At 45.3% G+C, this 10267-nt stretch overlaps 1 long non-coding RNA gene across 1 annotated transcript; it reads right to left on the bottom strand.

Annotated features, from left to right (window-relative positions):
- LOC110255915 lies at window positions 4614-8303 on the bottom strand. Its single transcript, XR_002336872.1, has 3 exons — window positions 8232-8303; window positions 4839-4894; window positions 4614-4747 (listed from the first exon to the last, which is right to left on the bottom strand). It is a non-coding gene; the product is annotated as an uncharacterized LOC110255915 (long non-coding RNA).

Below are 10267 nucleotides of genomic sequence, written 5' to 3'. Positions count from 1 at the left end.
ACAAGTGGGGAGAAGGGTGGGTAGGTTGAAGGTAGTTGAGACAAAGTTCGGGATAGTGCCAAGGTGAACTCTCCTCTACTGTTGATGGGAATGTAAATTGGTACAATGGCAAGGGAAAATGGTATGGAGGTTCCTCAAAAAACTAAAACTAGAACTACCGTATGATCCAGCAATCCCACTCCTGGGCATCTATCCAGAGAAATCCATAATTCAGAAGCGTACATGCACCCCAGTGTTCATTGCAGCACTATTTACAATAACCAAGACATGAAGCAATCTGAGTGCCCATCAACAGAGGAATGGATAAAGAAGATGTGGTACATATATACAATGGAGGGCTACTCAGCCAGAAAAAGGAACGAAATAATGCCATTTGTAACAACATAGGTGGACCTGGAAATTATCATACTTAGTGAAGTCAGTCAGAGAAAGACACATACCATATGATATTATTTATATGTGGGATCTAAAGAATGATACAAATGAACTTATTTACAAAACAGAAACAGACTCACAGATTTTAAAAACAAACTTACAGTCACCAACGGGGAAAGGAGACGGGGAGGAATGGATTGGGAACATGGGGTTGGCACACGGACACTGTTGTACATGGAACGGAATGTCAACAGAGACCTGCCGTATAGCAGAGGGTCATTTACTCAATATGCTGTCATAACCTCTATGGGAATGAATATGCACAGCATATGGATAACGGAATCACTTTGCCGTACCGCAGAAATTACCACAACATTGTACATCAACTCTAGTTCAATAAAATTAAAAAAAAAAAAGGGAAGGGGGCCAAAGTGAAAAACAACAGTTTGACCTCATTCAAGTACCTCCCTTTCACAAGAACATTCATTGATAAGCAAACCACCTGATGCTTGCGTGGTAGGAAAAATAATAATAAAACCCCTGGTACTGTCTTTGGGTTGATAAGCCAATGTCTTTCATCTCTCTCTCCCTCTCTCCCTCCCTCTCTCTCTCTCCCTTTCCCCTTGATGCCTGAAGTACCCACTCTGTGAGGCCTTCTGCTCAATCCACACTGGTAATAGTGACAAGACTTTGATGTGTTCCCCATTCAACAGAATGTTGTTCAGTTCAAAGTCAAGAACAGAGGCAACTCTTTGCTTTTAAATTATTAGCTCCCTAAGTCTTCCGTAATGATATAGTTTGACTGAAGTGCGCAGTTTATTAACTACATAAAGACGACATTATCAGAGAGGAGAAAGGCCGCTGCGAGTTTTGCCTTTCAGCCTGGCAGCAGGGGTTCTAGATACTTTGATCTCAATCAATGCTAAATGTCTTTGTGGGATAGAGCGAGCCCTGAAATTATCTTTGGCATGGCGGCAGCATCAATTATTCACGTCCTTTTCCATATGAATTAAAGTGTTTTTCAACGTCTACCCCACTCGCGGGTTTGGGGTTGGGTTTTTTTTTTTTTTTTTTTTTTTTTTGGTTGTTCTGTTTTTTTCTTGTATGGCTGTTTTTTCCAGTCAGGAAAGACCCTTGGAAGAGATTTCCACACATTTGCTAATCATACTCCAGCTGACCTTTGAAAATTCATAGCTCCCCCTCATCTTCCTCCTTCCTAATTGCCCTCCCCACCCTCATCGGAGCCCCGGTCTTCTCAGAGATGACCCCAAGGACTCTTCAGAGAAAACAGGGGACATTGTCTCTATCGGGCTCTGTGCCAGACTGGTCGGCAGAGGCCAATGAAGCAGCCCCTTGATGGGAAGGGTTGGTTTGAAATCTGATGAAATGGAGGCATCCTCAGGCTGTTCGAAGCCCTCCCAGCTGACCTCAGCTGCCCACAGTGCCTCCCAAGGACAAGTTCAGCTAGCAAACCGCCCTTCTGATCAAGACCCCGTTCTTCTGAAATATACCGGCCCTCGGGGATGGTGATTTTCCAACTGCAGCCTGAGACCCATGAGTGGGTCAGCAGATCTTTTTGGTGGATCATGTCCAGCAGAATAGCAGGGAAAAGGAAAGCTCGGAATACATGAGATGTGTCCTGCCAAGCGGTGTTTCTTAAAAATCTGTTAGGCGTGCCTTGGCTCACCATGGATCATCATCACCACCCCTTCCCCTGCAAAGAAACCCTGAGACAAGGATTTGGGGACGAGTTGATTATTTGGGGGAGGTGATTCCAGAAAGTTCTGTGAGGCGGTGGGGTAAATGAGATAGGAAGGGGGAAAGCCAATGAACGGTGTATTCATGACGGGGCTGCCGCTATGGGACCCTCTAAGTCGTTCCACCAAAAATGAAGGAGCTGGAGTTCTCGTTGTGGCTCAGCGGGTTAAGAACCGACTTAGGGAGTTCCCGTCGTGGTGCAGCAGAAATGAATCTGACTAGGAACCATGAGGTTGTAGGTTCTATCCCTGGCCCAGCTCAGTGGGTTAAGGATCTGGAGTTGCCGTGAGCTATGGTGTAGGTCACAGATGCAGCTCAGGTCCCATGTTGCTGTGGTCGTGGCATAGGCTAGCAGCTACAGCTCTGATTAGACCCCTTGCCTGGGAACGAGCATTGCCGTGAGCTGTGGTGTAGGTTGCAGATGCAGCTCGGATCCCGAGTTGCTGGGGCTCTGGCGTAGGCCAGCGGCTGCAGCTCCAATTGGACCCCTAGTGTGGGAACCTCCATATGCTGCGAGTGCGGCCCTATAGAGCAAATAATAATAATAATAATAATAATTAAAAATAATGTATTTAGAAGTGCCCTTTTTAAATTATAATACCAATAGTGGGTGAAACAGGTCCTCACACACTCTTCTGAGAGTATTTTCCTGGAAGGCAAATGACCGACAGGTATGAAGAGCGTTTGAAATGTTCCTTTCATTTGACAAGCAATTCTACTTCTAAAAAAATTTTTGCAACACCTGTAAAAGTGAAAAATTAGAAATATTCCAAATAGCCAACACAATGGGATTAGTGACATAAATACACGATATCCCTTACAATGGAATACAATGCTATTATTGAAAATAATGTTGAGATGGATATTTGTGGTCATGGGAAAGTGTTTGTGATGAAGTAAGTGAAAACAAGTGGTATTAAACTGGTTGAAAGGTATATGGGATCTCCTGTACAACTTCGCAATATTTTTGTAAGTCTAAAACTACTCTCATATGTAAAGTTTGTCTAAATATCTTAGGAGTTCCCATCGTGGCGCAGTGGTTAACGAATCCGACTAGGAACCATGAGGTCGCGGGTTCAATCCTTGGCCTTGCTCAGTGGGTTAAGGACCTGGCGTTGCGGTGAGCTGTGGTGTAAGTCACAGACGAGGCTCGGATCCTGCATTGCTGTGCCTCTGGCATAGGCCGGTGGCTACAGCTCTGATTAGACCCCTAGCCTGGGCACCTCCATATGCTGTGGGAGCGGCCCTAGAAAAGGCAAAAAGACAATAAATAAATAAATAAATAAATAAATAAATAAAGTTTGTCTAAATATCTTAAAAAGATCCATGTACAGTACCGCCTCTTTGGTCTTTGACATGTGTGTAAGGAAGAATAGCCTTGAAGCTGACCACAGTGGCTATTGTGCCTGACAGGATTGGGGGGAGTTTATTTTCCTGTTTTTACTTCTCTGTATTTTCTACCTTCTCTACAATGAATATGTAGGACTTTATAGGGCTTTTAATAAGAAAAATAAATAAAATTGGTCTTAAATTACCTTAAATTTTATCCTAACTCTTCTTTAAGGGAAGCTTATCAAAGAGGGAAAGAAGAAAGACCACTGGCTAGAGGAAAATAGTATCAAGGGGTGGCTTAGCATTTTATTTTAGTCTTTATTCTGGTTTTAAAAATAATGCTAGTTAAGTAGAAATCAGAACATTATAAAAATGTATGAAAAAGGGTACTAATCATACAGTAGCTGGCTTCTTGGAAATGAGCCCTTGGTATGGAGTCTCTGATGCTCCACTGAGATGCCACGGGTCCCTTTGATCATTTCTGGAGTTCCTCTTCTGGGTTCCCCATGGTTTTGCTTCTAACCACCAGCATCTGTGACTCTCTTTGAAGGTTTACCCTTAGGTTACTCGAGCTGCTTTGTCCAAAGGTGCAGAGAGGGAGAGGTGGTTGGGTAGATTACACACAAAAGAGTATAAACTGTGGTGAGGCAGAACATCTGCTCCTGAGTTCCCCTGGGGGAGGAGACTGAAGTTAGTCTAAAATTGTGCTAAGATCCCATTCTTACTCAGCTTCTTCCCCTTCCCTGTCCTGCTTCCCCCCACCTCCCTGGCCAGGTTCTCCTGGAAGCACTTCCTCCCTAAATCACATGCACACACATCTTCATCTCAAGGTCTACTTTTAGGAAACACAGCTACGATGTTGCTGTTGATGCTTTCCTCCATCTCCTTCTATTCTTCTTTTGTTGACATACAACACATGCTGATCAGCGCTGATACACTGTATTTGGTGGAAGATTTGGCTCTGATCTTCCCAGAAGCCAGGGTTGAGAGAGGCAGGATGGGTTGCATGATGCAAGGCATCCTGGGGATAAAAAATCATTATCATCATCATCATGGCTGGGGAGAAGCAGAGGTATTTTCTGGCATTGAATGCAGAGACAAATTTGTCCTGTGAATTGTAGAGAATTACCTTCTCAACTTGCTGCAGTGATAATAGTTACAAATTCCACAAGCCGATGGCCCAGAGCTGAAGTGGTGTGGCTGAGGGGAGGAACTCCCTGATGCGCTGATAAAACCCAAGGATTAAATTCAGTGTGTAATCAGAAATCCTGCAAGCAAATGCCTGTAGGGGCAAAGTGGGTAATGTAATAAGGCACTGTGTGAGGACAAGCCTCGGGAGGGCAGGTCTCCCGCCTGAGGGTACCACTGCTCACCTCCAATCATCAGGAGTTGCCAAGTCTTCGAGAGGAACTGGAGTTTTCAAGAGGACCTAGAAATCACAATTTCACATAATATATCTCAATTTTTAAATCCTGGAAATGAATTTTGATTATTTTTAAAACACTGGACCTAACAAATTTGACTGGGGGCCAAATTCAATCCATGACTGACAATTGGCAATCACTGTTCTAAGGAGGGAAATGATGCACAAAAAGGGGAAAATAATGCATGGTCTTCACATAAGCCACCAAAAATCTACCTCCCACAATTTAACTTTCTTTCTTCTTTTTTTTTTCAGTTGTGCCTGTGGCATGCAGAAATTCCGAGACTAGGTAGGGATCAAACCCCCACCACAACAGCAACCAGAGCCACAGCAATGACAGTGCTGGATCCTTTACTTGCTAAGCCATGAAGGAACTCCCACGATTTAGCTTTTAATTCCAGTTTTCCATTGCTAAAAGCATATTGTATAGTCAATTTTATGTTCTGGTTTTTGAGGGTTTTGTGTGTGTATGTATGTATGTGTGTTTGTGTGTGTGTGTGTGTGTGTCTTTTTAGGTCTGCACACACATCATACGGAAGTTCCCAGGCTAGGGGTCAAATCAGAGCTGCAGCTGCCAGCCTACGCCACAGCCACAGCAATGCCAGATCTGAGCCGTACCTGCAACCTACACCACAGCTCACGACAATGCCGGATCGTTAATCTACTGAGTGAGGCCAGGGATTGAACCTGAACCCTCACGGATACTAGTCAGTTCATTTTTGCTGTGCCACAGTGGAAACTCCAGTTTTATATTCTATTTTTGTTTATCATAAGCATTTTCTAACACCATTAAATGCCATTTATAAAAATAATTGTAATGGTAACTTTGCTGAAGTACTTAAAGTGTGGGGAGCTTGGTTTGGGGGTGTTTTGGGGTTTTTTGGTTTTTGTTTTTTTTTTTTTTTTGCTTTAGGAAATCACACTGAATTTCAAATAATTTTCTCCAACTCAATTCCTAGATGTGGAATTGCTTTGTAAGAAATTTTTTAAAGCTCTAAATTCATATCAAGATTTATAAAGACTCTTGCATAGGAGTTCCCGTCGTGGCTCAGTGGTTAACGAATCCGACTAGGAACCATGAGGTTGCGGGTTCGATCCTTGGCCTTGCTCAGTGGGTTAAGGATCCAGCGTTGCTGTGGCTGTGGAGTAAGGCCAGTGGCTACAGCTCCGATTAGACCCCTAGCCTGGGAACCTCCATACGCAGCGGCAGCGGCCCTAGAAAAAGGCAAAAAAATAAAAAATAAACATAAAATAAAGACTGTTGCACATATCAATAGTTCATTTGTATTGCTGAGTCGTATTCTACCGTACGAATATGCCAAAGTTTGTTTATTCACTCTCCTGTTGATGGACACCAGGGTGGTTTCTAGATTTGAGCTATTATGAATAAAGCTACTCAGAACAGTCTGTACGAGCCTTTTTGAGTAAGCACACTTTCATTTCCCTAGCATAAATACCTAGGGGAGGGCTGCTGGATCATAATATAGATACATGCTTATCTTTTTAAGAGGATGCCAAACGGTTTCCAAGGCATCTGACCACTTTACACTACAGAACATGAGAGTTCCCGTTGCCCTTCATTTTCTCCATAGTGGTGTTTGTGGCCAATCTTTTTTTTTCATTTTAGCTATCTCAATGTGAAGATCTTTTTTTTAAACATTTTTAAAAATTTTATTTTATCTTATCTTTCTCATTACTATTTTTTTTTAGGGCCACACCCACAGCATATGGACATTCCCAGGCTAGGGGTCAAATCAGAGCTCCAGCTGCCAGCCTACACCACAGCCACAGCCATGCAGAATATAAGCCACGTCTGTGACCTACGCCAGAGCTCACGGCAATGCCGGATCTCTAACCCACTGAGCGAGGCCGGGGATCGAAGCTGCATCCTCCTGGATCCTAGTTGGGTTCATTAACTGCTGAGCCATGAAGGGAACTCCTCATTACGAATTTTTTGTTGAGGTGTAGTTGATTTACAATGTTGTGTTTCAGGTGCACAGCAAAGTGATTCAGATTCTTTTCCCATACAAGTTATTGCAAAATACTGAGTACAGTTCCCTGCGCGACACAGTAGGTCCTTGTTTATTTTATATACAATGAGTGTGTATACGTGACTCCCAAATCCTTAATATCCCTTCCTCCCAACCCTTCCCCGTTTTGTAACCTTAAGCTGGTTTCCTCATCTATGAGTGTTTCCGTTTTGTAAATAAGGTCATTCGTATCATTTCGTTGGACTCCACATATAAGCCATATCATGTGATATTTGTCATTCTCTGTCTGACTTACTTTACACAGGATGATCCTCTCTAGGTACATTCATTGTGGGTTTTTTTTGGGGGGGGGGCATTCATTGTGGTTTTAACTTGCTTCTTGGCTGCTTGCGTACAGACATACCTCGTTTTATTGTATTCTGCAGATACTGCGTTTTTCACAAATTGAAGGTTTGTGGGGACCTGGCCTCAGGCAAGTCTATTGGCGTCATTGTTCCAACAGCACTTGTTCATTTCATGTTTCTGTGTCACATTTTTGTATGTCTCACAGTACTTCAGACTTGTTGCAAATGGCCCCACAAATCCTGTTGATTCCACCACCTGCCCAGCCATTCCTCAAATCCTTGCATTTCTCTCCCTCATTGCCACCTTCCTTAGTTTACCGAATCCATTCTCCACATTTCAGCTGGAAAGAACTTTCAACCACACAAAGCCTATCATGTCCTTCCTGATTCGAAACCTGTTTGATGGCTTTCCACTGTATTCATAGAAAAAAAGTGCATATTTAGAACAATCCTGGAGTTCCCACTGTGGCTCAGCCGGTTACGAATTCTACTAATAACGGAAGTTCCCGTCGTGGCGCAGTGGTTAACGAATCCGACTAGGAACCATGAGGTTGCGGGTTCGGTCCCTGCCCTTGCTCAGTGGGTTAAGGATCCGGCGTTGCCGTGAGCTGTGGTGTACGTTGCAGACGCGGCTTGGATCCCACGTTGCTGTGGCTCTGGCGTAGGCCGGTGGCTACAGCTCTGATTCGACCCCTAGCCTGGGAACCTCCATATGCCACGGGAGCGGCCCAAGAAATAGCAAAAAAAAGACAAAAAAAAAAAAAAAAAAGAATTCTACTAATACCCCCATGAGGATGTGGTTCAATCCCTGGCCTTGCTCGATGGGTTAAAGGATCCAGCATAGGTCACGGATGTGGCTTGGATCTGGCATTGCTGTGGCTGTGGTGAAGGCTGGCAGCTGCAGCTCCGATTGGACCACTAGCCTAGGAGCCTCCATACGCCGCAGGTGCGGCCCTAAATAAAAAAAGAAAGAAAGAAAAATAGAACAATCTTCATAATCTGGCTTACCCCTCTAGCTGTATCCCTGGTCTTTCCTTCTCTCACATCAGATTCTGGTCCTACGAATGTCCTCCAGAATCCTGAAAACATCAGAAGAGCCAAGGACCAGAAGACATAATTGGGAGCTACTTAATTTTTAATGAATACCACAGGAAAACGTATGAATGCTAAATGAATTTCCTTTCTTTTAAACTTGGTCAATGCGGGCAGAACAGAATAATAAAAAAGCTCCTTAGTGCAAAGTTTAGGAACCACTGAAATTTAGAACCTAGATGATCACCAATATGTAGAGGGGAGGAAAAACACTATTATTGCTTGTATGCCCCTCTTTACACATGATGGCTCAAGTGGGTGAAGTGAAATGTGAAAAGAAGAGGTTGTTTAAGGATAAAGCATTTTTTTCCTCTATGCTACATAGGAGGGATATCATCAGGGAATTTCGACTATGTCTCAAAGAAAGGGCCGGCGGGCTCAAGACGGCAGTGGAGGAGGATGTGGAGCTCACCTTCTCTCACAAACACATCAAAACAAAACAAAACAAAATCCACATGTAGATGATTTACATAGAGCATCTGCTGAACACTGGCAGAAGACCTTAGACTTCCAAAAAGGGCAAGAAACCCTCCACATAGCTGGGTAGAACAAAAGGGGGAGAGAGGAGAAGAAGGAGGAGAAGGAGAAGAGGAAGGAGAAGGAGGAGGAGAAGAAGGAGAAGAAGAAGGAGGAGGAGAAGGAGGAGAAGAAGGAGGAGAAGGAGGAGGAGAAGGACGAGAAGAAGGAGGAGAAGAAGAAGGAGGAGAAGGAGGAGAAGAAGGAGAAGAAGAAGGAGGAGGAGAAGAAGGAGAAGAAGAAGAAGGAGGAGAAGGAGGAGAAGAAGGAGGAGAAGGAGGAGGAGAAGGACGAGGAGAAGGACGAGAAGAAGGAGGAGAAGAAGAAGAAGGAGAAGGAGGAGAAGAAGGAGAAGAAGAAGAAGGAGGAGGAGAAGGAGGAGAAGAAGGAGGAGAAGGAGGAGAAGGAGGAGGAGAAGGACGAGAAGAAGGAGGAGAAGAAGAAGGAGGAGAAGGAGGAGGAGAAGAAGGGGGAGGAGGGGGAGGAGAAGGGGAGGAGGAGAGGGAGCAGGAGGGGGAGGAGAGGAAAGGGGAGGGGGAAAGGGGGAGGGAGGAGGAGGAGGAAGAAGAAAGGGTTGCAAGTCACCAAAAATGTGACTGAAGAGGTTAAATATGAAGAGTCAGCCTACAGGGAGGAAGGGCTAAAGGACACATATGTAGACACCTAAGTAAGGTGGCGCTGCCCATGAAAACTCCTGTGACATGGAGCAGCCGCCCAACTCACAGCCTCCATGGGCGCCGTCGTGTTCACGCCCGCTCCCTAACCAGCAGGGGGTCCTGAGCACGGCCAGCAGCCCTCCGCATGGCTCTTGCCCATTCTCACTTCCACTTTCCCCCCGATCCTGCTCTTCCCTCTCCTCTCTGCTCTGTCCCCCACATCCTCATCTCCTCCGGGCCTTCCGTGTTTCCGTCACGTCTATGAGCAGGTCCGCAAAAGCGACATCCCCATTCCCGTCTCCTCCCCCAGGGACCCATTCCACATTTTCCAACCCAGCGTCGTGAATTCATCTCCCCCAAACCACTTCCGCCTCTGAATCTCCTGGTCTCATCAAAGGGCAGCTCCCTTCTTCCACACACCGCGTTCCACTGGCTCAGCTGCCTGTGGCCTCACCCTCCCTTTCCCTCTGATGTCATCTTCCAGGTCTGGCCCCCCTCTGGCCTGTTCCTTCCTTTCCAGTCCCACGGCTCCCCCGGTCCAGTCCCCTTTCCTCTCCGTCCTATGAAGATTTCACAAGCTCCTGTGGCTTCACTTCTCAGGCCACCCCAAACACTGTCCCCAGATGTATTCATTTGGGTGAGGTTCTGATCAGCCCTCATCAAGCTCCACATCCCCCGGGACGCCCCCATTGCCAATCACGTTATGTCCACCCTCCTGAGCTCAGCTCTGGGATCAACCTAAGTTGTATCACCATCTGGGATCATCTCTGACTATCCACG

Source organism: Sus scrofa, chromosome 12 (assembly GCF_000003025.6).
Source record: "Sus scrofa isolate TJ Tabasco breed Duroc chromosome 12, Sscrofa11.1, whole genome shotgun sequence".
Lineage (NCBI taxonomy): Eukaryota > Metazoa > Chordata > Mammalia > Artiodactyla > Suidae > Sus > Sus scrofa.
The sequence above is the reverse complement of the archived record's forward strand: the minus strand, read 5'-3'. Positions and strand labels throughout refer to the sequence as shown.